The 24218-nt window shown below is 43.2% G+C and overlaps 1 long non-coding RNA gene across 1 annotated transcript in view; it reads right to left on the reverse strand.

Moving 5' to 3' along the window:
* LOC148032947 (uncharacterized) overlaps positions 1 to 22595 on the reverse strand; it is a 42861-nt gene extending 20266 nt beyond the window's left edge. Inside the window, exons 1-3 of the long non-coding RNA XR_015691771.1 lie at positions 22320 to 22595; positions 21674 to 22170; positions 21489 to 21562 (exon numbers count right to left, since the gene is read on the reverse strand). This is a non-coding gene — a long non-coding RNA (uncharacterized LOC148032947). The remainder of the gene's footprint in view (positions 1 to 21488; positions 21563 to 21673; positions 22171 to 22319) is intronic.
* Between the last annotated feature and the right edge of the window lie 1623 nt (positions 22596 to 24218).

Here is a 24218-nt window from a genome sequence, read left to right on the forward strand (position 1 = left end):
ACAAAGAAAAACAAAGAACAACAAAGAAAAACAAAGAAAATAAGCATTAGGATTTACTATTGCAAAGCAGGGCAAAAACAACGCAAAAATCGTGCAAAAAATGGTAAAAAGCTCGCTTGTGATGTCTAAGATTGGCAAGTGAGTGATTGGGGGTATCAATACCATACCCGGGAAGGAATATAAGGGCCAAGAGTGGCAAGAAAGGCCACATTGTGCATTGCAAGGTTTTAAGAGAGCAGGAGAGAAGAGGGAAGCTTAGTGAGTGGATCCGCCTCGATCTTGTCATCCGAGAGATATTTGCCCAGCCCAGGTAATTCTGCACCTTCCCCTACATGAGTAGGATGGATCTGGAGCTGCTTGACTAGGGGGAAGGCCTCCAACGCTCGGCGCGGCAGATTTCATGAGGTCCAACGAAAAAACGCACCGCGCTCGACGTGTCCGAGTGACGGCGATTCTGGACCGAGTCCCAGAATCGACCCTCAGACCACTCGACTCGGCCGTCCTGACCACTCGACTCGGCCCTCGACCACTTGGTCCTCAAACCATTCAGCCACTACCACTCAGACACCCACCACTCGGGTCGTCCGAATTGCGCACTTGGACTAACTTGGAATTCAGCCCTCGGCCCACTCGGACCACCCGACTTAGCCTCGACCCACTCGGCCCTCGGACATCTAGGTTCGAACTGGCCGAATTTGGCATCCGGACAGTTACATACAGTCACTTCTACTCGACCCTCGGATGGTCCGAATTAGGCATTCAGCCCCTGTAATTCGGACCTGTTGGGCCGAATTTAGATTTTCTTAAATTTTTACCTGAAGACGGTAAAATTGACCAAGAGACCACATAGAGCCGAAACCCTATCACAGGTTGATCACTGGGTTGAATCTTAGAGCAAGTAGTTTAAAATTTGGCTATAAACGGTCTCTCGGATCACGTATGGCATTTACCATAACGACCCTGCGGGCTGGGGGGGACTGCCCCCCCGGACCCCCGCAGAGGGGGCTTTGCCTCCTTTGCACCTCCCCCAAGTAGGTTGGAGAGAAAACGCATGCCATGACAGGTCCTCCAAATTCGACCCTAGCGTAGTAATGGCTCTACATGAACTTGGATTCTCACTAACGAACGAGCAACCAAAAGCCCATGCCTGGACCGAGAGAAATAGAGACCCTAGAACCTCTATGGGCCAATCTAGCCAACAAGGGCAAAAAGGCCACACTGCAAAAACACATACGTGTTGCATTCGGACTGCATCTAGTCAAAGCGGGGAGCAACAACATCAAGCTATAATAGCGAGAATGACTAGATACAACAGTCCTGACAATAGATGCTCCTTGAATAGCACTACACTGAAGAGCCAAGACATCAGTGGAGAATCCACATCGGGTCGTGCAGTTGGGGACTCAAGGGCATTTGTCAGAAGGCTTAAATTTACAAGACAAGACCCGGAAGATGAGAACATAGTACCACCTGCTTATCTTAGGTTCAAACTCACCGCGAAAAGAGAGCATACTAGCGATGCTCTGATTTATGAAGGAGCGGATTTTAATGTCTTGCCCTATGAGGCATGGACCCTACTAGGCCAACTAGAGCTGACACCGACTAATGCAACTCTTAACCCTTATGGGGGATCTCCACAAGCACTCATAGGGAAGTGCAATATCCTTGCAACAATCAAAACTGAGAGCTTGCCTATCCTATTCCATGTTCCTCCAAATAGTGCTAAATACGGTAAGGAGACCCTCCTGGGAAGACCCTTCAAAAGGGCGACCAAATGTGAGGCTGTCTATATAGCTCAGAGAATACACCTGACACTACTGGGTGTGAGGATAGTCACAACCTTTAGCAAGGGTGACCTCATCGAACCTCGAGGGAAAGGCAAGGAAGGTGCTGACGTAACAGTCAAGCCTACTAATGAGAGCACAGACTTGTTGGAAGAGTTGATACAAGCACAGGTTGAACAATGAGAACCAGTGAGTGAGGCCATGCTTGAAACAAGAAGGTCAAGAGACAATGCCAAGGACGGGCTTGGGACTTACAAATATCGTAGAAAACCCCAAAGGAAGCCCAAGCCTTATAGGCGAAGGCATCGATGGAGAATCAGCACAACACCGCGATGGATATCCAAAGCATTGCTTCGTGCTCAAGGGTATTATGCAAGCAACCAATGGATTTGGGTACCAAAACCCCCTGCTAAAGCACCTCCGCCAAAAGCCCAATTTATGTCAAAAGCAAAGAGGCGTAGGAGGAAACCTAAATGAAAATCCAAGTCTCAAACCAATAATATTGAAGCGATTGAGCCCCTCACGATTGAAATCAAGAAACAGAATAGGACCTATCAAAAATTAGATCCTCAGCCTACCGTGCTTAGCACGCAGATATCGGAGGTAACGGTCGAGCGTGCACGAGATCCACTAGTGGCCAAGGAGCCTTTGACTTCCCAAGAGGATAATGAGTACCACATGCACAACATCGCTCATGCTAAGGCTAATTGCTCAACAAAGCTAATGACAGAATCGTCTAACAATCACAAGCAAACCATTCAGCCATTGCCAAGTCCACCTAAGAGTCCTAGATCTCCTACATCCTCTTTTTTCAAAAGGACACAGGAAGCACAACAGCGGTCGTCAATAGCGGCTGCTCACTCCTAATCTCTATCTCCATCAAAGCTTCCAAATATCCAAGAGGAGGGACATGACACTAGTCGTAGCTCTCGGCCCAAGGATATTCCTATGCAACCCAATGTGACCAGATCAACTCATGCTCGATCTACACAGATGAATTCTCAAAGGGCAACAAAAGACGCGACCACTTCCGATCACCCTAAGGACTGGACACCGCAATCCACCAATAGTAGCAGGTCCACTGAACTAGCTGCTAGTACTTCAAATCAGGGATCACAGCAGTCATAGCCCTTGTCCGTGACAATGCCCCTTGCGGAACGTGTCCTTAGTAGTTTACCTGTGGAGGAGGTGTCGCAACCAACTTCATTAACAACTCCAGCACTTCCAAAGAGCCTAAAGGCTAGGCTAGAGGAGTTAAACACATGGGAATTGGCGGAAGAGCTAGACTCTTCCAATAGGGAGACAGTTGTACCCTCACAACCTGGCGACGCTAATCAGCGAGCCACGGCTATGACCCGGGTGGACACACTAGAGAAAGGAAATGCTAAGGCCCAACCAAGCACATCAACGGTTGACCTAGTCCAAGGTCCTGAGTTGTTGAGAGATGCACCTTCACTGACCAAGAAAAAGAGGAGGAAACAGCGAAAACAACAGTTGCAGGTGGTTGTGGACCCCAAGAACATTGAGACAAAGAGCGCTGGAGAGTTGATAAATAAAGCATCGAGTCCACCCACCAATGGACGCATTGACACCTCCCCTAATAGCAGTGAAACCTCAGACACATCCGTGTGCTCTGAAAAATCAAAGGAGTCGTTACCATCAATGGCTGCTTGCAACACTCAATTCACCGACAATAGAACTTACATTGACCAATCAAGAGTGGATATAACGCTCACAACAGGGTGACAAACCTATACCCGTCACATCCAAGGAAAACCATGACACAATAATGAAGCCTCAAGAGAAATATGGAAACCCCAAGAGCGTTAGACAGCCTAGCATTAACCGATCTTGCTCATCTAGGCCTGAGCCCCTAGCTACGCTAAAGCCCAAGCAAACCCCTAGAACCTTGCATGAGATAGCAACCGAGCAAGCCCTCGTCGAACATAGAAGTGTCACAGAGTGCTTGACCAAGTTGGGTGCTAAGCTCAAAGTGTCCGCACGTGTCTATGTCCTGGCAGACATGCACGCATTCCCTAAAGAGCAGCTCGCAGAATTCTTGCCATTTTCCTTATCCTGGGAAGAGCAAGAACATCTTGACAAGCACTATAACAGGCTCCTGTGCAAACGCATGCAACTCATCTCTGGCGAGGAAGCCGACGAACTGCGCTTAACTATCATGTTCAATGATGCACTCTGCCAACCAAATCTCTTAGAGATAGAGCAACTAAAGCGACTATCAGAGGGCCGAATTCAATTTGAACAGCGTTGGTGTGAAAACCGCGTTGCAATGGCCGAACTAGAAGCTCAGATTATGATAGTCTCTAAGGAGCGATTGGCCAAATGGCGATCTCAAAGAGACCCAACCTATGTGGCACCAACTTCCCTTCGAGTGCTGACTGCCATTCGGGGTACGGACTTGGCTGAACCTAGCCAAGAAAACTTTCTGTTTGATAAGGTTCTCACTAAGGAGGAGTTACATATTGCCAATAGACTCGGGCAAGGTTCCATGCTACTCGATGTGGCAAAATATATATCGGTATTGAGTATGCTGCCACGAGTACTAGATGCGTGTGCCACGCTCCAGTACAATCCCGAGTTCTACAATTGGTTTCTATCCTCGTGAAGTGGCATGGATTCGTAAATATATATAGATATAAACAATGATTTTTGTGTCACCCTGTATAGACACTATCAACACACACAAGCAATAATAGTCAAGCGCAGACAGAAGAGTTGGGGCCAACAAGCTAGGCTCATCTGGTCCCCCTCTCACATGACCATTTCCACCTCCGGGCGAAGGATATGCACCCCACATTGCTACCGTGGAAAGCCCTGACCAACATCTCTGATGACGTAAGCAGGGTGCAGTCCCTTCCTATACACCTTTCCCTTTCCGGTCCGTCCTTCCGAGGATGAGCCCTGCCCAAATCCATGACCACCAGCCGATGTAACTCGGCGTGAGCCAAGATCTGCTAATGGCGGGAGGCTAAGTCAACATCATCACGGGGGCCATCCCGCTACAACGAGCACAGCACGTCCCACTCCGCCTCTTCTAGTCATATGCATTTGATAACCCACACTATAATCCCTCCCATGCGAACGGTCTTATTCCGTATCAAGGCCTAACCCTTGGTTTGCATATTGCAGGTTCCCCTACAAGAAAAACTTGGAAAACCTAGGGCAGCTGGCTTGCAGAGACACTCTCCGCAGACGACGGGAACATGCGGCACATGCCCCTCCGCCAGTGCGCTACGTGCCTACCCTCAAAAGATATGCGAAGAAACGAGGGCCTAAGCGACACTGTCATGGACGAAGGCCAAAGAATCCCCAGGCCAAGAAAGTCGAGACTCAAAGAAACGCACAGCAGGTGGCAACACCAGTTGCACAGACCCCAATGTACGCTCGGGCACCAAGTGCTCACGGAGAGAAAAGGCGGCCCGGGAGGACAGGGAAGAATTTAATGAATTCTTTAAAGGCATTTTGGAAACGGTGGCGGCCCGGGACTACACTATTCATGTCTCGGCCGACATGTTCCCTGCCCAACCTCACAGGAGTCCCGCACCAGCACCGCCCCAGTCGCCTAACCAACCAGACTCACCCCGCCTAGTACAAATCGACTAAGCCCTTATGATGTACAAGTAGCTTTACAAGTCATCATGCCATAACTTTTTGTCTTTTGATGAGTAAAGGGGCAAGATCCCCACTTGTACACACTTCCCTTACCTCTCGTTAATGTATGCGACCTTAACAAGCAATGGAATAGGCATCGTAATAGACATCATCGCATTCTGAAAAATTATGTCTTAACATGATTGTAATTGTTCAATGTACTTAACGCAAGCAAGCATATACTCTCACAAGGCGACAAGTGGATGCAGGATGAGAAAGGTCTACGTACAAACGTGTTCAACGGCCACGCCACCGCAAGACGACCAACCGCACAAAGAACCGCAACAAAGCCACGCTGCGGAGCACAAAAAATCACCACTTGCGAGTGTCCACATCGCACAAACCAAAGCATAGTCATGGGGCTACACTCTCTTCTTGGGCCAAGTCCTACAGTGAGCTCACAATGGGTGTCATCGCAATCGCACCAATATCGCAACCAACGGCTCCCCTAACAACGAGACTAGGGCAAAATCATCACGGTCCTATCCATTCCCTGAGCCTCCGAGGCTTAATACGTCCCGATCCATTAAAAGGCTCATAGGCTCTGCATATTGCAAAGGTTGTACTGAGGCAAAAAAAAAAGAACGAAAAATAAAAAGCACCCACGATCACAGCACTGCACCTAGGGGCCCTCAATTAGGTGCGTCCAGTGCCCTTGGTCGGCTGGCTCCGCCCCTAGCCCCCTAGCACCCCCACAATCATTCAGGGCACCTCAAGGGCAGGACATACCTAGGGAGCCTGTCTCGCCTATGGTTAGACCTATCACCCTGACCCACTCACAAAATCCCCCCTTGCACTCTACCTTAATACCATTGCAATCACTTGTGGTAAACCCTGCACGAATGGCCATGAAACGTCCACTGTCCTCATCACATAGGCCCAATGTCCACAAGCTACTAATAGTGCCATACCCCTGTATTCTATTATGTTAGGTCGTGCAATCACAATGTACAGGATGTCACATACGTCTCCACGTGTACTTCTTCCCATCCGGGACGACTTTGCTTAATCCACACGTCATTAGGCAAAACCAGCCCACAGTCTTCTACCTACGTAATATCTAAGTATGCACGGGCACTCACATAATATCTGCACCAAAGTATACACACAGTTTGGATCCTCAAGTGCAGGACAATACTCCAGGCTTGGTTCCAGTTCGATCTGTCTCCCAAACTAATCAAAATCTGTCTTGTGCACGATAAGAGGACTAGCACCACCTCTTAGGGAGAGACCACATGGGAGGTTTTCCAATTGCAGGTATTAAAGACTCCAATGAACGCACCGTCAGCCCTACATCAACACTGCACTCTAACCTCTTGTCCTTTACTTCATCATGCAAACCACCAGAGCATCATCACGAGCAAAATCCACCATGAGCATCTTGCGAACACCAACCCCGTGCCAGCTATGAGTGGCCATTCCCAACAAAGAGTAGCCCTATCGCCATCATATCACCAGCCAATCGGAACAGCACAGTGCCACCAACGATCTTCATCTGCACCAACATCAGAACTCCCCCAAGGCGAACCACAACACTCCCTTCCACCCACGTCTTCGGTGCAAGCTCCGCATGCTACCTTCGACGAAGAGTGCCATGGGACTAACACGAAGAAAGTAAAAGGAAATAAAAAGACGCAGGGCAAAGGCGGAAAAAAGGTAGCCCGACAGAAAAAAGAAGAAAAGAAAAGGCCAAAAGCGCAGGGGAACCTTAAAAAGCCCAAGGCAAATGAAAAAGGAAAAATGTGCATTTTAAAATACAAAGGCGCACCCTAAAATCTTGTAAAAGAGTACCAGGCAGTGGAAAATCCGGAAAGCTAAAATAAAAGACAAAGACAAAGGCCAAGGAAAGAGAAATGAAAGACAAAGACGCACAAGGAAAAGCGCAAGTCAAAACTTTTGTAAAAGAGCGCAAGCGCACCATGGTTTAATTCAAGGAGCGTTGGGCTCTCACCCGTGCAATTTGTAAATGTAAACGGGTGGTGGAAAGGAAGCTAGGAAGATAGAGGGACAATGGGAAAAGGGTCTAGGCCACGGTCGGCCATGTAAAAAACAGGGAAAAGGGGATGACCGCCCAAAAGGGATTTAGGGTTTTGTATATAAAGTTGAAAGGTGAATGAGAAGCTCATTCTTGTGTGTGGCAAAAAGTGCCGCCTGTCATACCATATTTGGACAGCATGTCCAATCCATACTGCCTCTGCAAGAGCTGTATCCCTCTTGGTGATCTAATCACCTCAATGCCCAAGAAATAACGCAGCTCTCCCAAATCCTTCATCTCAAACTTTTGCTTCAATAGCATTTTCACATGAAGGATATCTTTATCACTGTCACCTGTCATAATCAAATCATCAACATAAATGACAAGTAGCATAATACCTTTCTCTGTTTTTCTCACATAAAGTGAGAAGTCTGCCTTGGAAATCTAAAAGCCAATAGTGACAAGATATTGCTCTATCTTGTCAGACCATGCTCTAGGTGCTTGCTTCAAGCCATACAATGCTTTCTTCAACCTGCAAACAAACTCAGGATGAACAGCATGCACATAACCTGGTGGCTGCTCCATATGGACATCTTCTTGCAAATCACCATGCAAGAAGGCATTCTTTACATACATCTGATGTAAAGACCATCCCTTTGATGCAACCATAGCAATGACTACTCTTACTGTTGCCATCCTTCCAACCGGACTGAATGTTTCTTCATAGTCAATGCCATATGTTTGTGCATACCCCTTGACTACTAATCTTGCCTTGTATCTGTTCACAGAACCATCTGCATTGTGCTTCACCTTATAAACCCACTTATAGCCAATTGCATTTTTACCTTTAAGCAAAGATACCAACTCCCATGTAGCATTTGCTTCCAAGGCATCCATTTCTTCATCCATGGCTTTCTCCCATTTTTCTTTTCCCATGGCTTGCTCAAAAAAAGTGGGTTCTGGTTTCTATATCACTTTGACCATATAGGCATAGTGAATGGCTGTAAATCCATCATATTTCAGCCTATCCATAGGATACCTAGCTCTGGTAGACCTGCGCAAAGTAGGTTCACTCACAGGTGCTCTCAAAACATCCCTGGTCTTTCTTACTCCAGGTGTAACAATAGAAGGAATACCCAACTCATCATCAATGCTCTGTTCTGAGCCACTAGATTTACCATCCACATAAGAGTGACATGCATTCACATCAAACATGGGCTGATCTATCTTCTCTTTTCCTTTTCGTGATACCTTTATACCACTATCTACATTGCTTTGAGAAGATTCTCCTAATCTCAATCTACCTGTCCATGGCGAAGAATATGAACCACTGCTAGAGGACACTCCAGGTCCACTAATATTTTGTGACTGCTGCTGTGAATTCTGTGCAGCATTACCATTCTGTGCAACATTACCATTCTGTGCATCTACATCATCAATTACATTTACTGGTTTATACCAGCTACTCATCTCATCAAAATCAATATCTCCTCACTATAAACTTACGAGTAGAAAGATTATAGCATCTATACCCTTTCTGCTGCAGAGAGTAACCAATAAAAATACACTTCTCAGCTTTTGGATCCAACTTGGATCTCAACTCATCCGGCACATGAACATAGGCAATGCAACCAAAAATCTTCAAATGAGAAATATCTGGTTTCCTACCAGTATACCTCTCCTCTGGAGTCATCCCATGTATTGCTGCAATGGGAGTCCTGTTCATTATGTAGACTGCTGTAACAACTGCTTCAGCCCAGTAAAAATCTGGCAAGTCTTTTTCATTGAGCATGGTACAAAATACCTCTCCAATATGCCTGTTTTTCCTTTCTACAATTCCATTTTGTTGTGGGGTATGACTACATGAATATTGCTGCTTTATGCCATGCTCCTGCAAGAACCTTGCAAACTCATTTGAGGTACTCTCCTCCTCCATCTGACCTTAGGCATTTTATTTACATGTCTGCTTCTTTTTCAACCATAGCTTTAAGAGTTTTGAAATGCCCAAAAACTTCACTTTTTTTTTTCATAAAATACACCCAAACTTTTCTGCTATAGTCATCAATAAAAGTGACAAAATAATGACAGCCTCCAAGAGATGCAGCTTTAGTAGTCCACACATCAGAGTGGATTAATTCCAGTGGCTTCTCTCTCTTGAACATGTCTAGAAAATGGTTTCCTTGCCTGTTTTCCAAATTGGCAGGCTTCACATACCTTATGCATTTCTGCAACCTTGAATTTAGGCAAACTTGCAACAATATTTTGGGCCTGCATTGATTTAAGTCGTTGTACATTAACATGACCAATGCGTTTATGCCAGATATCAATATGTGCAACTACACCCGTCCCATGTGCAAACATTGCAGTATGTATGTCTATGTGAGAGGTAGCCAATGCACTTGGCTTGAAATGCTTGAAACAGTAAGCAATCCATGGGTCTTGTCGGTTGAGCGTGAGCTCCTACATTTTGGTTCCGTTTGCTGGGACAAACATATTCAAGCTTTGAGTGCTTTTGCACTCTGAATCAAGCACTGAAGTAGGGTTTTCCTTGAACCAATGCTTGAGATAGTCAGGAAAAGCAAGGAGTTGAAGAGGTATTTGATCTCCTTTGCAAGTAAGTTTTTTTGTTTTTTGGATTTAGGTAAGAGGTTGGATTAATGTAAGTGGTTGCTTGTGATTTAGATGCATTTAGATAAGGAAAAAAGAAAAACACATAGTAGAGTTTTTGATATAATAGTAGACCCAAAATAGGAAAAAAAGATGAAAAAGAGAGCTTTAAGGCATTAAGATGGCAAAGAGAGAGAAGGGGGAGGTAAAAGACTAAGCAACGAGGGGTTTAAGAAGCCAACTGGGAAGAGGGAGAGTTCATTTGTCATTTTTGAGTTGATAGAGAGAGAGAGAGAGAGAGAGAGGGAGAGTTCATTTGTCATTTGCCCCCTGGGACCCCCCAGCCAGGGGCCGCTTCCGCGGTCCCCGGACCCCACAATAGGGGCCCCTTTTAACTCCCTTACCCCGCAACTCGATGCAATGCGCCACGAGTTGCTACCAACTTAACCACTTCGTCTAACCCAAAGATTAGACCCACAATGGTCACCTTTTTGCCATCCGGTCACATAGACCTCATATGATATACAAGTCAGGACTCAACCAATGTCTAGGCTCACATTTGGCTTCTCCTCATAATAGAGGCCTTACAACTTTGAGAACCATGGATCATTGGTAGCACCTAATGAGGGTGGGGCATTGATCATATCTAACATCCCTTACCCTCATACACTCACTCCCTCACACTCACACTCCCTCTCTCAAGCAGAAACAAGCAAGCTTGAAAGAGAGAAGAAGAGAAAGAGAAGAGACCACTTTTGGAAAAACTCACCTGTGGGTGGGGTCCTATGCTCCCAAGGGAGGTAGGTGTTTTGGATTTTGATCACTCGAGCACCTGAGAGGGCAAAGGGCCGAGTGGTAAGTGCCCCTGTTATGTAGGATGACTCCTGAGGCTCAGGGAAGCTTAGAGGGGCTCTGAGCCAGTAAATTTCCCTGTTGACCGCGGACGGAGTGTGATCACATACAGTCCAACCTCGAGGAACTGGAATGTCCTATCCTAGGCTAGACGGTGTCTTTCTGCGGAAAGACGATTTTGTACCACTCTGCGGAGTGATGGCTGTGGATGTTATTATGAAATAAATTATATGATTTTTCGAATTGTTTGTTATGTGCTAAATGTTGAGTTTAATGAACCTAGTCTAATAGAGCAATAAAAGGAAGCTGATTGTATATGTCCAAACAGTGTGGTAGTATGCTTTGCTAATTAGAAAACTAAGCAAACCCATCGATGAAAGTGGGAGGTTTCGATCCTAACAATTAGACACCTGTGGTGGCTGGGTGGACCCGATAAGTCATTAGATAGAGATGATTAAATCGTGACCCTCCCAATACTAGTAGGATTAATTATCAGGTTTAACACCGTTTAAGGAGGCCGGAGCTGAGATTTTACCTTATGGGTAGGAGGATCAAGTTACACTCTCCCCCGTCTCTAACTCTCTTTGAACCAAGTGCAGTATTGACCTCACTCCTACCTTTGATTGATTACAAAGTGGTGTTTCTTAGGTGGGCGTTAGATTGTTGTTAGGGATGACTTGTCCACGCTTCCCCTATGAAGTAGAACTGAGATTCCCATGTTCAACTAAGTCCAAGGTTTCTCATGGGGAGACGAGATTGTGATGTGCATGGATATGAATTTCAGTTGACTACTAGAGGACTCCTCTGGGTCTGTTGGAGGAGGCACCTCACACGTGGTATTAGAGCCTAAGTTTCAAAAGAGGCTAGGTTTCAAAAGATATTTTAGTGTAAGGTTAAGTAGTGAACGTATGAAAGGAATTAATAAAATAACCACACTTGTTTGAAGAAAACTGTTGTTGAATATCTTGCACTAACACTAGCATACATATTGTGCTCATCAGGAACTTAATGATGAGGAAGCTACACATTTGTGGGATATTTTTCCCATCATGTATCAAGTAGCCTTAGGGTTGTATAAATTCTCATACCACGAGGCTACATTTGAGATAACGGAGATGATCTTTATTCCTCCAACTGTATTGCAACCTCCTTCTAACTCATGGTATGTGAGAGATTTATGGCCAAGGAAAAGGTTATATATGAGATATATTATGGACATAACATTCTTCTTCATTATGAACTGTGGAGGATTCGATGGGCTGAACAACTAAGGATAGTTAATATATATATTTTGTTCAGTGCCTTTGTTGAATTATTACTAGACATTGGGGATGAGCATGTATTTGAAACCTTGTGGGTATATCAAAAAGTGTTACAAATAGTACCACCCAAGAGAGTTGTTGTAGTGAAAAGAAGGCCTTATTTTGGTACTGGATGTTTTGGTTATCCCCAAGAGCCACTACATTATGTTGTTTGCCATGTGCATGAGAATCCCCCAAGATATGAGAATATAGACCTTGATACTTTTGATGAGGAAAGGATCCATGAGATGATGTATTGGTAGATCATAGTATGATCAAATACATCTTTATAACTACTTTTCATAAGTATAAAGTCTCATTATATAATATCTCCGCACAATAAAAGTTAGTTGGTTGGTTCGTAAGTTAGTTAGTCAATTAATAAGTTAGTAAGATTACTAACTAAAGACTAACTAAGGAAAAAACTAACTAACATTAATTATTGATAATTTTTATTTAATTTAAAATATTTTATTTAGAAAAATCAAGAGTCATAAATCCGATATTTTTCTCGGATTGGCAAGGACCGTAGCTACCCTTCACGTAAACTACAACGTGAACGAGACTTATGAGTTATATTAATCACTAAGTTCATGTGTATAGTTTGGAAGGTCCAAAAACATTAGATTTTGGGCAAAGCTAGTATATTTTAGATATTTTAGATATTATCCTAAAAAAATGATATGGAACTGGATGTCATTTAAAAGAAAAGACAAGTGATATTTTAGTTAGTTTGAAGATTTTATAAAAAAAAAAATAAAGAAAAGTGACTGGCGAAATCGCGCACGCCGCGATCGCAGTTTACAGGCAGTAGACAGCACTTCGAACAGAGAAAAGACGAAGGAGTAAACTAAGAGCTTTCTAATCAAGTGTCTTGAGGTTTTACCCCCCTTTCAGAGCCAATGGAACCATCAGATTTATGATCTGAGCATCAGATCACTGATCTTTCCAAGATCCCCCTCCACAAAGAGCTCCACTTCTCAACCACAAGCCCTCTTCTCTAATTCACTATAAATACGAGGCATGGGAGAGGCATAAAAAAGCAGGAGACCCCGAGAGGCTACAAGAGAGGTAGAGAGGAGGATACTCCTCCAAGAGATTGTGAGGAAGAGCTTGAAAGAGAGCTTGAGGGAGAGAGAGAGAGAAGAGTCACCCCGAGAGACTGCAAGGAAGAGAATTGGCTCAATTCCCTCTATCTCGATCCTTGACTTAACCATCTTCTCTTATGATCTCCCATCTTGAATCTATTCTACCTTCTTAATCTCTTGAGTCTATTTGCGGACGATGGCCTCCAAGCGAAGAATGTCACGTGCGGATGACAATCTTGCAACTAGCAACAAGGCTTCGAGCAAAGGCATCACTATCAATCTAACTGCGGTTCCGGTCGTAAGTAATGTATTTTCAAATTCATAGATGCTTGCTTTGGTTCTCGTATGAGATACGTTAGGCCCCCTACTATTGCACGAGAATAGGTAATGGGAAATGATAAATTTCATCTCGCCTACTCGGAAGATGGAGTTTGTGAAGTGCATATATCAAGGGGAGATAATTGCACCTAGTCACATATGACTTATTTGCTAGTAGAGCAATTACAAGGAAGAATTAGTCAAGTGTTATGAATAGCATAGTCGTCAAAAGAACGACATTAAAAGATTGTGCATACAAGTGCTAGGTTAAAGTATAGTCAAAGGTTATAAATAGAATAATTACTAAAATAATATGATATTGAGGATCACGAATAGAAAGTACTAGCTTAAAGTTTAGATACTTCAAAAGTACTTAGCTTAAGAGCCCAAATATTAAGAAGAATTATATTCTAGCTCAAGGCAAGGCATGTTAAAGTCTAATTACTTGAGATCATCTCGCACTTATCTTATCAAGTATTTATACGTTATGCCTATAACATGTTTGATATATGAGGATAAATTTCTAGTTGCCTCAGTCCCCCTCTCTTACATTCCATCCCCACCCGAAGATTTTTGCCCTCAAAAACAATTTGGGCATGTGTGGTAACTGGGAGGGGCCGATCAGAGTACTACCTTGGGTACTTGCATAAGTTGCATTCACGGATGGGATGGTCACTCTTTCAGCTTGCATGCTTGGTCTATCCTCTATTTCTTTGCCTTTCATTTGGGGATCCATCCACATTGAGAACTTGGCTGCAAGTGCTTCCATGGTAGAGGTCATTTGGTGCATCTCCGTCACCATTTGAGCTTGACCTTCCATTACTTCCCTATGCCTCTCCACATGTCTAGTCTCGTGTGACCTAAGGGTATGATTGAGTGCACTAAGACTTCCCATGGAGTGAGAGAGGTCTTCCTCTTCAACCTCAAAGTTGGTGTCATCCCTCAGGGTGTGCACATCCCTTATATGTTGCTAAACATCTTCATTTGCTTTGTTTTCCCCCTGTTACCCGCCATGTCTAGGTGTAGTCCCGTGAGACCATCTGTCACTATTTTGGCTATAACTAGATCTAGACAACTCCGATTGACCTACCTTTTTGTTCAAAATGGAGGCATTGATTCCCTCTTCGAGATGAGCATAGGCACGTGATCCTAGGTCTTATATATAAATTTCTGTAATCAGAAATGTGGGACTGTTCTGTGCAGTCCAACACCCTGTCCACACCTAGGAAAGGCCTGTTTTGGGCTGTAGGTATTTGGTATGCTCCAAGTGGGTATCCAAAATTGAGCGGGGTTCTTGGTAAGGCCTGAGGGTACCCATGAACATTGGACCCTCATCGATCAACCGCAACTCCAACCCATAAATTGGAAAAGTGTAAAGCGGAAATCTCTATCGAGTCTGTGAGCATGTCCATCATTTTTTATGTGCTACCAAACATAAAAGATGCAGGTAAGGAATTGCTAGGATGCACCTTTAAGAAGCAAGCCCATTGCAATGTGGACTACCAGTCACAGCGACCGCCATGCTTAGTTGGAATATAACCCACAATTCTATGCCTAGCTTTTGCAAGGTAATGTCCCGCCACCCACACATGCTTAAACGCCCTTAACCCTTTGCTCTCCAATCCTAGGAATGATTTAAATCATTTCTAGGGGAGGGAGGGGGTAAGGTGGAAAGGAAACAAGCATAAAAAGAAATCTAGAAAAGAAGAAAATAAACATGCTTTAAACGTCAATCAATGTTTAATGACAAGACTCAAAACGTGGGAAAATATATCATGGATATTTTTGAATTGTGTGGATTTCTTGAAGTGCAAATTTTTACCCTATATTTAAGCATTTAACATTCTTAAGAGCTTTTGTGTATGTTTATCTACATCATTGTGGAAGTTGACTCAAGAAAACTAATGATGAGCTATGATATATGACAAGAACCTAAAATGGTAGGGCAAGATAAAGGTGGCAAGCTCCCATTCATGGAGGAAGAGCAATTAAAGTATGGCTTGAGGGTAGAAATGAGGTGTTTCAACCAATTCACATTCAAGCATACCCTAAACCTAGAAGACACCATCACGGAGGAGCCAACTGTAAAACAACTCATGGAACAATGCAATCTACAAAAGTATGTAGAGAAGGTCGAAGTGCGTAGAATTTCTCAGGAGCTTTGATGCCGAAAGAAACTGTGGCACGGTGACAGTAAGAAGAGGAGAAGAAGCATGCCAAGTAGAGATGGAGTTGAGCCGTACGATGATGGAGAAGGCCTTGGGTTTAGCCACCAAGACTGAGAAACACCCAAGGACGGATGTGTATAACATGTTGGTGGTGAGCAAGGCTACCGTGCACACAGTTGATGGGATAAGCTTGGTGGATATCCCAAACCCTAAAAATAAAATGCATGTAAAGATGGTTCATGCCATCTTCTCCAGTCAAAGATACAATGCCCTTATGAACAGAATTGGGGTACCATTGCTAGAAAGCATTGCAGATGGATCCTTAGATGAGGTGGATTGGAATGCCTTTGTGCACAAGACCATCAAAAACTGAGCAAAAGACTTGACCACATGCACAGCAGCAGCAAGTGGAGAGTCCCTAGCCTCCACAATGAGGTCAACTAGGAAAAATTCCTCCTCCAAGGCATCCACCATCAAGTTCAGTGGAGTACTAATGGCCATCATCCATGAGGCCATAAAGAATGCAAAAGGAGGTGAAGAGGAAGTGTGGGAGATCCTTGATCGATTGCCACACCTAGAGTAGGAGCAATCCAGTGAGAGGAATATAAGTGATAAGGAAGAGCAAGAGACATAGTCTGGCAAGAGAGAGAGCCCAAGGCACCAAAGAAGAAAACCCCATCGAAGAGCCACATAAGGAAACAAAAGAAAGACTGACCAAGGAGGAATGGGCCAAGCTAAAGAGGGCCCAAAGAGAGTCCAAGAGGGTCGAAGAGGAGAGAAGGGAGAAGGAAGCAACTGAGCTAAAGAGAGTGGAAGAGGAGTTAAGAAGGGCTAAAGAGGAGGAGAGAAGGGAGAAGGAAGAGAGTGGAAGAGGAGTTAAGAAGGGCCGAATAGGAGGGAAGGGAGAAGGAAGCAACTGAGCTGAAGAGAGTGGAAGAGGAGTTAAGAAGGGCTGAAGAAGAGAGAAAAAGAAAAGTAGAGGAAGAGGCGAAAGAGTTGAGAAGAAAGGAAGATGAAGACATGGCCGAGGCCATGCACAAGTCTATGGAGGAGACTTTTAGCATAGAAGAGCTAGCCACCATGAGCACCCAAAGGGAAGGAGAGCCAAGCAGCAGCACTAGGGCCTCAGAGGTTCAAAAGTGAGCGTTTGAAAAGAATTTAGTGTCGCCTTGCGAGGGTTTGGTAGGTTCTTGGGTACCGAGATAGGACCTAAGGCCGATACCTTGCTCTCCTTGGGTCACTACGCCTAGCTCCCTCCTTTTTACACGCCGGAGTATGAAAAATAAGAGGCTAAAGACCCAATGTGCTAAAGGAAAATATTTGTTGATCAAGCTATAGGAGTCCTCACCTAGTAGGAGCTCCTAGTTGCATTGTCCTTAGTTAGGTAGGTGGCTCAGACCACCACTTAGGATGACCTCTTTGATGGTTCTTTTTAGCTTGACTGTGTTGGCACAATTGGTTAGTAACTAGCTTTCGACTTTCTGTTAGGTTATACTACGCCTACTCCTCGTAGATTTCATGCCTTGGTTTTGATAAGGGGGTAGGATGAGAGTTGTGTTGTGTTTTGTTGTGTATCTATTTTGTATCAGCTTGATGCTCTTTGTGGTTGTGTTTATGTGCAGCTTTGTTCATGGGATTCGACGAGCTGAGTCGCCCTATCCCATGGTCGCCAATGATAGATGATTTTTTATGCCGAGAAGTGTTCAAAAATAGCCAAAAATTCCAAATTTCAGAGAAAAAATAGACTTCGTCGAAGGTGGCGATTGCAATCAATATGATTTTATGCAGCAATGCTCAATAAATGCTTAAAAGACCCACTTGACGACAGTTGGTGAATTTTGACAATTTATTGGCGTGTCAGACAAGACCTTGGGAGATGCCCAACAGTGGAGGACTTCAATATAGACGCCCAGGATTTTTCAGACTTCGAAACGGACATCGGACAAGGAAATGGGAGCGCTCGGGAGACCAAGGCTAAAGTCAAGTGGAAATTGACTTTAATGGGAGCCAAAAGGCATGACCCTTAGGGGCTCCCAAAAGGGGGCCCCTAAAAAAAACGAATTTTGTGGGGGAGGGGGGTGCCGTTTTTTTCGAATGAGCGTGTAGAAAGGCGCCATCCTCTCCAATGATTGAGATGAGATATGGGAGCTGCAAGTAACCCCCCCAACCGATTACACGCCTGCTCTACTCTTGATCTTCGCTCTCCATCGCTCCAGTCTGCTCCTTGAATGGCTGCCCTATTGTGGAGATCAGATTTCAGTATTTCTCTCTCCTCCCTCTCTCTCCTGCAAGGGGCAGTTCCTATGTCTAAAGAAGAATGAAGCCCGGTTGGTGAATGCTCGTCTGGCATGGTACCGGATTTCTTCCAAATCGAAGGCGGACTGAAGATGGCAATGTGGAGGCATGCTCAACATCAAATGGGCCATGATTTGTAGACCCGCAACAAGTTTCAAAACCCGAAATAATGAAAAATACACGATTATGACATTTTTACAAAGAAATTTACTCTTTTTTCGCATTTGATGAGGTTAGCAATGTTCATATGGACTGATAATTGATGGACATGTTGTTTGCTATTGGTTTTAGTCTTTCATAATAAAAAAACTCAAAAAATATACACTTAAAGTGTGAAAATAAATGAAAAAAACTCGAAAAGCATAATTTTTAGAGTAAAAATGGAATTTTTGGGCTTAAAATGAGAAAAGCATGAAACAAAACACCAATAAAATCTACATGGTTGTTGTTTAAGGACTTAAGAGCCACAGCTCTAAAATAATGCTAATTTTATTCCATTTTTATTGAGAAAAAATAAGAAAAAATGGTGAAAATGCTCTTTAAAAGGAAAAAAAATAAAAACTAGACGAGGATAAATATGAAAAAATATGGATGTGCCTGTGAGTATATAATGAGGATAAAGCATGAGGGTTTACCTCAAGTTATCCCCATTATATATGTTTTTGTGAGTATTTACTGATTATTTTGTGTGAAACACACATGAATTTACCCTTTTATCTATCACTGCAAGCAAAACTCTAAACAGTAGGGAGAGAGGGGAGTTTGAGCATTGAAATATGTTATAAAATCTGATGTATTTTTTGTGTTATTCATATAGGATGACGTTAAGTTAAATAAAGGGAAGTACATCACAAGGCTCAATGTCTTCTCTCATAGCAGCAATTATGCGTTAGTGTATGGAAACATGAAAAGAATGTATTTGCACAATTCATGAGACTTTTTCAATTGTTTGAGCACTTCAACATATACACATTTGCATCAAGCATCATTAAATGGTATCGATCACAAGCTCCTGGATACATAGCACTTGGTTTCTTTAGGACTTAACCCACGTGGAGAGAGTGAGCAACCTAGCTGTAGGTCTAGACGGTGGGTCAAAAGGGGATGGATAAGTGAGGATAAGTGCATTCCTAGAACGTTAAATATATTGGCACTAAGAGGGGAGTTTGTTTCGAATGTGTGTATATGTGGAAGCAGCGCATCGAGGGGATAATCCCCAAGATGTAGGAGAGCTACAATAGAGCCACGGCAATCAGTCGGTGGGGTGTCCTTGTGTGTATGATGTGTGGTGTTTAATACCGATATATGTATAATCAACCTCTAAGGAGACAAAAAAAAGAGAACATCCATTGGATTACAGACTATAAATACGCAGTGATTAGTGTCTACGATAGTGTATCCCTCGAGAGATGCTCCTAGCCCCCGAGGCCATGAGGTGGGGTTGTCTATTGAGGGCATGAGGTCTAGCTAGTGCCTTAGCCAGTGCCAGCCCATTTTAGGTCCCATCACTTAGAAATAAATTTGTTAAAAGTTTATATTTAAAACATTCTAATTAAGATGTTCGTGATTGTAAGTTAGGTACTAATTTTTCCTAAAAATTATCAAGCTAAGAGATGGATGATCGAGTACAGATCGTTGCGTAAGGTAGTATTCTAGTGAGCACAAAACGCCGAGACTGAGGCAATGTTTTTAATGGTGCTAGACCTCTCCAAAGCCAGCATGAATCAAACCTATTCCAAGGGGTTTTCTTTTTTTTTTCATAAGCTTTTAAGCTTTAATGCTTAAAACCGTAAAACTTGCCTTGCTTTTCTAAGTTTTAAATAGGTTTGGTCAATTTTGACTTATGGCTCATGACTCGCGTTCGCGTGGTGACTTCCGTGAAGAATGGCTACAGTCCCTATCAACCTGGGAAAGTGTCATGTTACAAATCTCGGACTATTTTGCTTGAGACTTCATCTATTTAATGGTTTAGAATTCTTCAAGTCCTATTTGCAAGAAGTATGGAAGATTGAAAATAAAGTCGGAATATCATAGAAAGCTATGCACTTCTTTAGAACTGCGTGGCAAACTCATAGTGACAATAACATTTATCTTTTCAGGATCAGTCGCAATACCAATTGAGCTAACCACATGGCCCTATAGCAATCCATAGGACACTCTAAAGATGCACTTTCTTGGATTAAGAGTGCATCTCTTCCTTTTTGAGTCATATAAAGGAAACATCATGAAATCTCCCTCATCTTGAATTCGATAGTTAAACATTAACTTTTGAAACTAATGTGGAGCTCCGCATCTTCCTCTACTAACCCATTAAAAATGGATAGAGGAAATCCTAAGACTAGCAGATCTGGTGTCCCTATAGGAATTGCAATATGTTGTGCCATGACGACAACTGGATTTGCTACGGGGATCTGAACTGATGGAACTACTACCCCCCGCAAAGTGGGCTGACCTATTGGGAGAGGGAAAGTACTAGAGCTTCCTCATCCTCCTAAAGAACTACTTGTAGCACTAGGGTCACTAAGGTCTCTCCCTCATAAGAATATCCAGTTGCTCCATTGAGGGGAATACCTCTTAAGGATTTCATCCCGCCATCTAGTCATTTGGACTCTTTCTTGCTTTTGGATCTCTGCTTTAACAGTGTCTATTAGGAAATAACGGATCTATTTCAATGCCCTTTGGCATACACTAAACAACTAGTCACTATCAACCAAGATTCAAAAACCACCACTTACTAGTGACTCCCTGCAAACACACCAACTTTCAGAACCAAAAATGGGTTCAACACTGGCTCTAAGACTCTAATTGGGCCTCTATGCTCAACCAAAATACCCCACAACCTCACGACCGGGAGCATTCAGAGGCTAAACACACTGATCTAACTTAGATACGCATTTGTATTATTTATAGTCCAACGAATCCCTTCCTGATTCCAAGCAATTAGATTTCCCAAACATATCAAATGACTAGCACCTCATATCACAAACACAAGGAACATCCCCCAACCGATTGTTGTGGTCCCAGTACAACTCTCCTACACCTCAAGGAAAGAAGTAGATCCAACACGTGTATTGACATATGGTTTAATGCATGCACGGACACACAGTGTCACTCGCTCTATGTAGGCTAGAGCATAAGAAATAATAAACAATAACCGAATTAATTAAAATAAGAGATGGGAGTAGTAGAAAATTGGGTATCTTTCTCGGCTCAGTCGACCAGGCTAGGGGTGAGGATAGTGTGAAAGGAAGGGCAAGAACCTTCCTTTCATGTGAAGAGTTTTCTACACTGCTACGATAGGGCACCCTAGATAGTAATCGAGTCGGTCTAGAAGGCCATCTCGAATGAAATGGTTTGTCCACAAATAGAGAGAGAGAGAGACAGAGACAGAGAGAGAGAGAGAGAGAGAGAGAGAGAGAGAGAAATACCTTCCCTCGTACTTATGGTTGTAGCAAACAGCACTGCTGCGTTGCCAGTGAGATCCTGCCTGCTTCAATAATAGCTGCAACAACACACACACACACACGAATTATCGAACACCATGAGATGTCTGAGATGTCATGAATGTGAATCCTTCCCAACCTCTAAAATCAAAATCTGTGCTTGCAAGCACCTTATCATGCTCTCTTGGGTGAGCAAGATCTGTCAAGTTAAATCTTCCTGACACTGAACCCTGCTTTGCTCCAAAAATACCCTTGCAACCTCTGCCTAGCAGAAACTAACACTGACGAGAACCATGATCACCGTCTCCAAAAGCATCTTAAACCGCAACTTGAGGACTTGCATCACCTTCCACTCTTAAGGCAGGTAAAGCTTCAAAGCCACCTTGTCAATGGAGGGTAACAGTAATGATGGGCAGAAGATCCCAAAATCCATGAAAATACTCAAGAAAATTTTGAGTTAGGACTGGCACAACATCCATCAACATTCGGATGCGCCAAAGGATTATGATTATGTCTCATCGACTGGGTCCTGTGTTTGCAAGAGGAAACATCACCTGACTTGTGAAAGACTGATGAACTGACCGACTGAAGTAAAAATTTTCAATGTCTAATATTTTAATTGCCCGCATAATAGCCCTCAAGCGGCAACAGCGTCATATTTATTCCCCTGCATGTATCAGGATGTCAAGATTAACTGAAGCATATGCATAAGAAAAAGGAATCTATGGCCAAGGAAAACAGCCAGAGACTCCATTACTGCTTATGACAAGGATTTGCAAAAAGCTCCCAGCTCAAGATCACAGAAAAAATCCATACTTTAGCCAAAGATGTGACCGCTTGGACATTGCGATGGCCGAGAATGGCAGCCAGAAACCATTGTTAATGGAGTGTATTTCCCTATCCTACAGACCAACAAACATGGATGGATCGCTAAGAAATGAAATGTACAGGATCTAGTTGCTAGCAGAGAGAGGAGACGCCACGGACGACAGAGGGGGCCGTCATGCTGGCGATGGCGTCGTGGATGTGGCGCCCTCTGCAGACCAAGAAAACCACCTGGCTACACTTACTTTCTTCTCGCATGATATTGGCCTTCAATGCACCCTCGGAAGAGGAATGATATTTTTATTTTTTGAAAAGAAGAAAGGAGGTTTGGGAGTATTGTACACTCGGCAGCTAGAGTCGGTGTGAGGTTTGTGGGATCCATCAATTATAATTATAAGTTAAATTAAGTTAAATAAAATATTATTATAAGTTAAATTAGGTTAAATAAAATATTATTATAAGTTAAATAAAAATAGATATATTTTTTTGAAACACACGTCTGACATATGTAGGAGCTGTTCCTATGAGCGTTTCCATTTGGGAATAGATTCCACAAAAGTTTCCAAACGGACACCTTTTTAAATAAATAGGTAGGCCATGTGGGGGGGTTTTAGAAACCTCTATCCTATTATTTAAATTTAAAAAAAGGTGGCATTCTTCCTCCCAGTTGTCTTGAACATCCGCCAACATTTCGACAGACTATGCACCCTATTGTTCCTCAAGCTGGTTACACACCAAATAATGGATGCCCACTTTGTACGCTTTAACCAATCAAAACATTTATTTAAGGGTTAGGTGTCCGCAGCCCTTTACACACTGGATAGGACATGACATGTTGTTTACCTACTAAACAAGTGAACTCCGCCTACTTTTGGACAAGGAGTCTCCCCTGCCCACTTTGTAAAGTGGCGGACAAGGGTTTACTTTTTGCATTTGCAACCAATCAAAAAAATTTATAAGTCTTTTTTTGCTTTTTTTACAAACTATGTCCATTTGGTGTGTAAAAGTATGACGCCCAAGTCCGCACCGAGTTTCAAAAAGTGCATGTCCACACCCTGGGCAGCCCACACCCTGAGTAGGGGTTGGTCGTCCATCGCTTAGTGTGTAACCAACCTCAGTAACCATCGCCATGGCACTCCCTTCACTTCCTGTTTTTGCAAACAAAGCCATAGTGAAACAATAGACTTCCGAATCTTCCTTCGACTTCCCCACCATCTTCCTACCTCCACCTCCACCTCCACCTCCCTGATCATTCCACCTCCCCACCATTCGATTTTTCCAGCCACCTCCCCATTGTGCCACTTCCACCACTACACTACCTTCACCACCTTAAACTGTGTGTGTGTGTGTGTGTGTGTGTGTGTGTGCGTGTGTGTGTGTGTCCTTCCCCTTTGTTTTTCATACACATGTAAATACATATATTTTGTATATGTATATGTTCTCGATCCGTTCCTATTGTGTCTATCCTAATACTTATTTTACAAGTTTAGTAAATGTTAGTATTTTTATTGTTTAAGAACTTTTTTAAAAAGTATTTAATACAAATGATAATCAAAGATCGTCATTGTTATTTTTACATGTTCTTATTTATGATTTATACTTTGTCATTGTCTGTGTGTGTGTGTGTGTGTGTCTCTCTCTCTCTCTCTCTCTCTCTCTCTCTCTCTCTCTCTCTCTCTCTCTCTCTCTCTCTCTCTCTCTCTCTCTCACTTTAATTAACATTTATTTATTTACTCATATATACTCTATTTTTCTCTTTCATGATTTTTTCTCACTCTCATGTTTTTATTCTTCTCTCTCTCATGTGTTTTGATTATTAAGTTGTATATTTTATGATAATTATTCTTTTTTTATTGTTCTCTCTATTTTTTTCTCATGTATTTTACTTAT

This window comes from Lygodium microphyllum, chromosome 8 (genome assembly GCF_053477565.2).
Source record: "Lygodium microphyllum isolate KBCC chromosome 8, Lygodium_microphyllum_v1.1.10, whole genome shotgun sequence".
Taxonomy (NCBI): domain Eukaryota; kingdom Viridiplantae; phylum Streptophyta; class Polypodiopsida; order Schizaeales; family Lygodiaceae; genus Lygodium; species Lygodium microphyllum.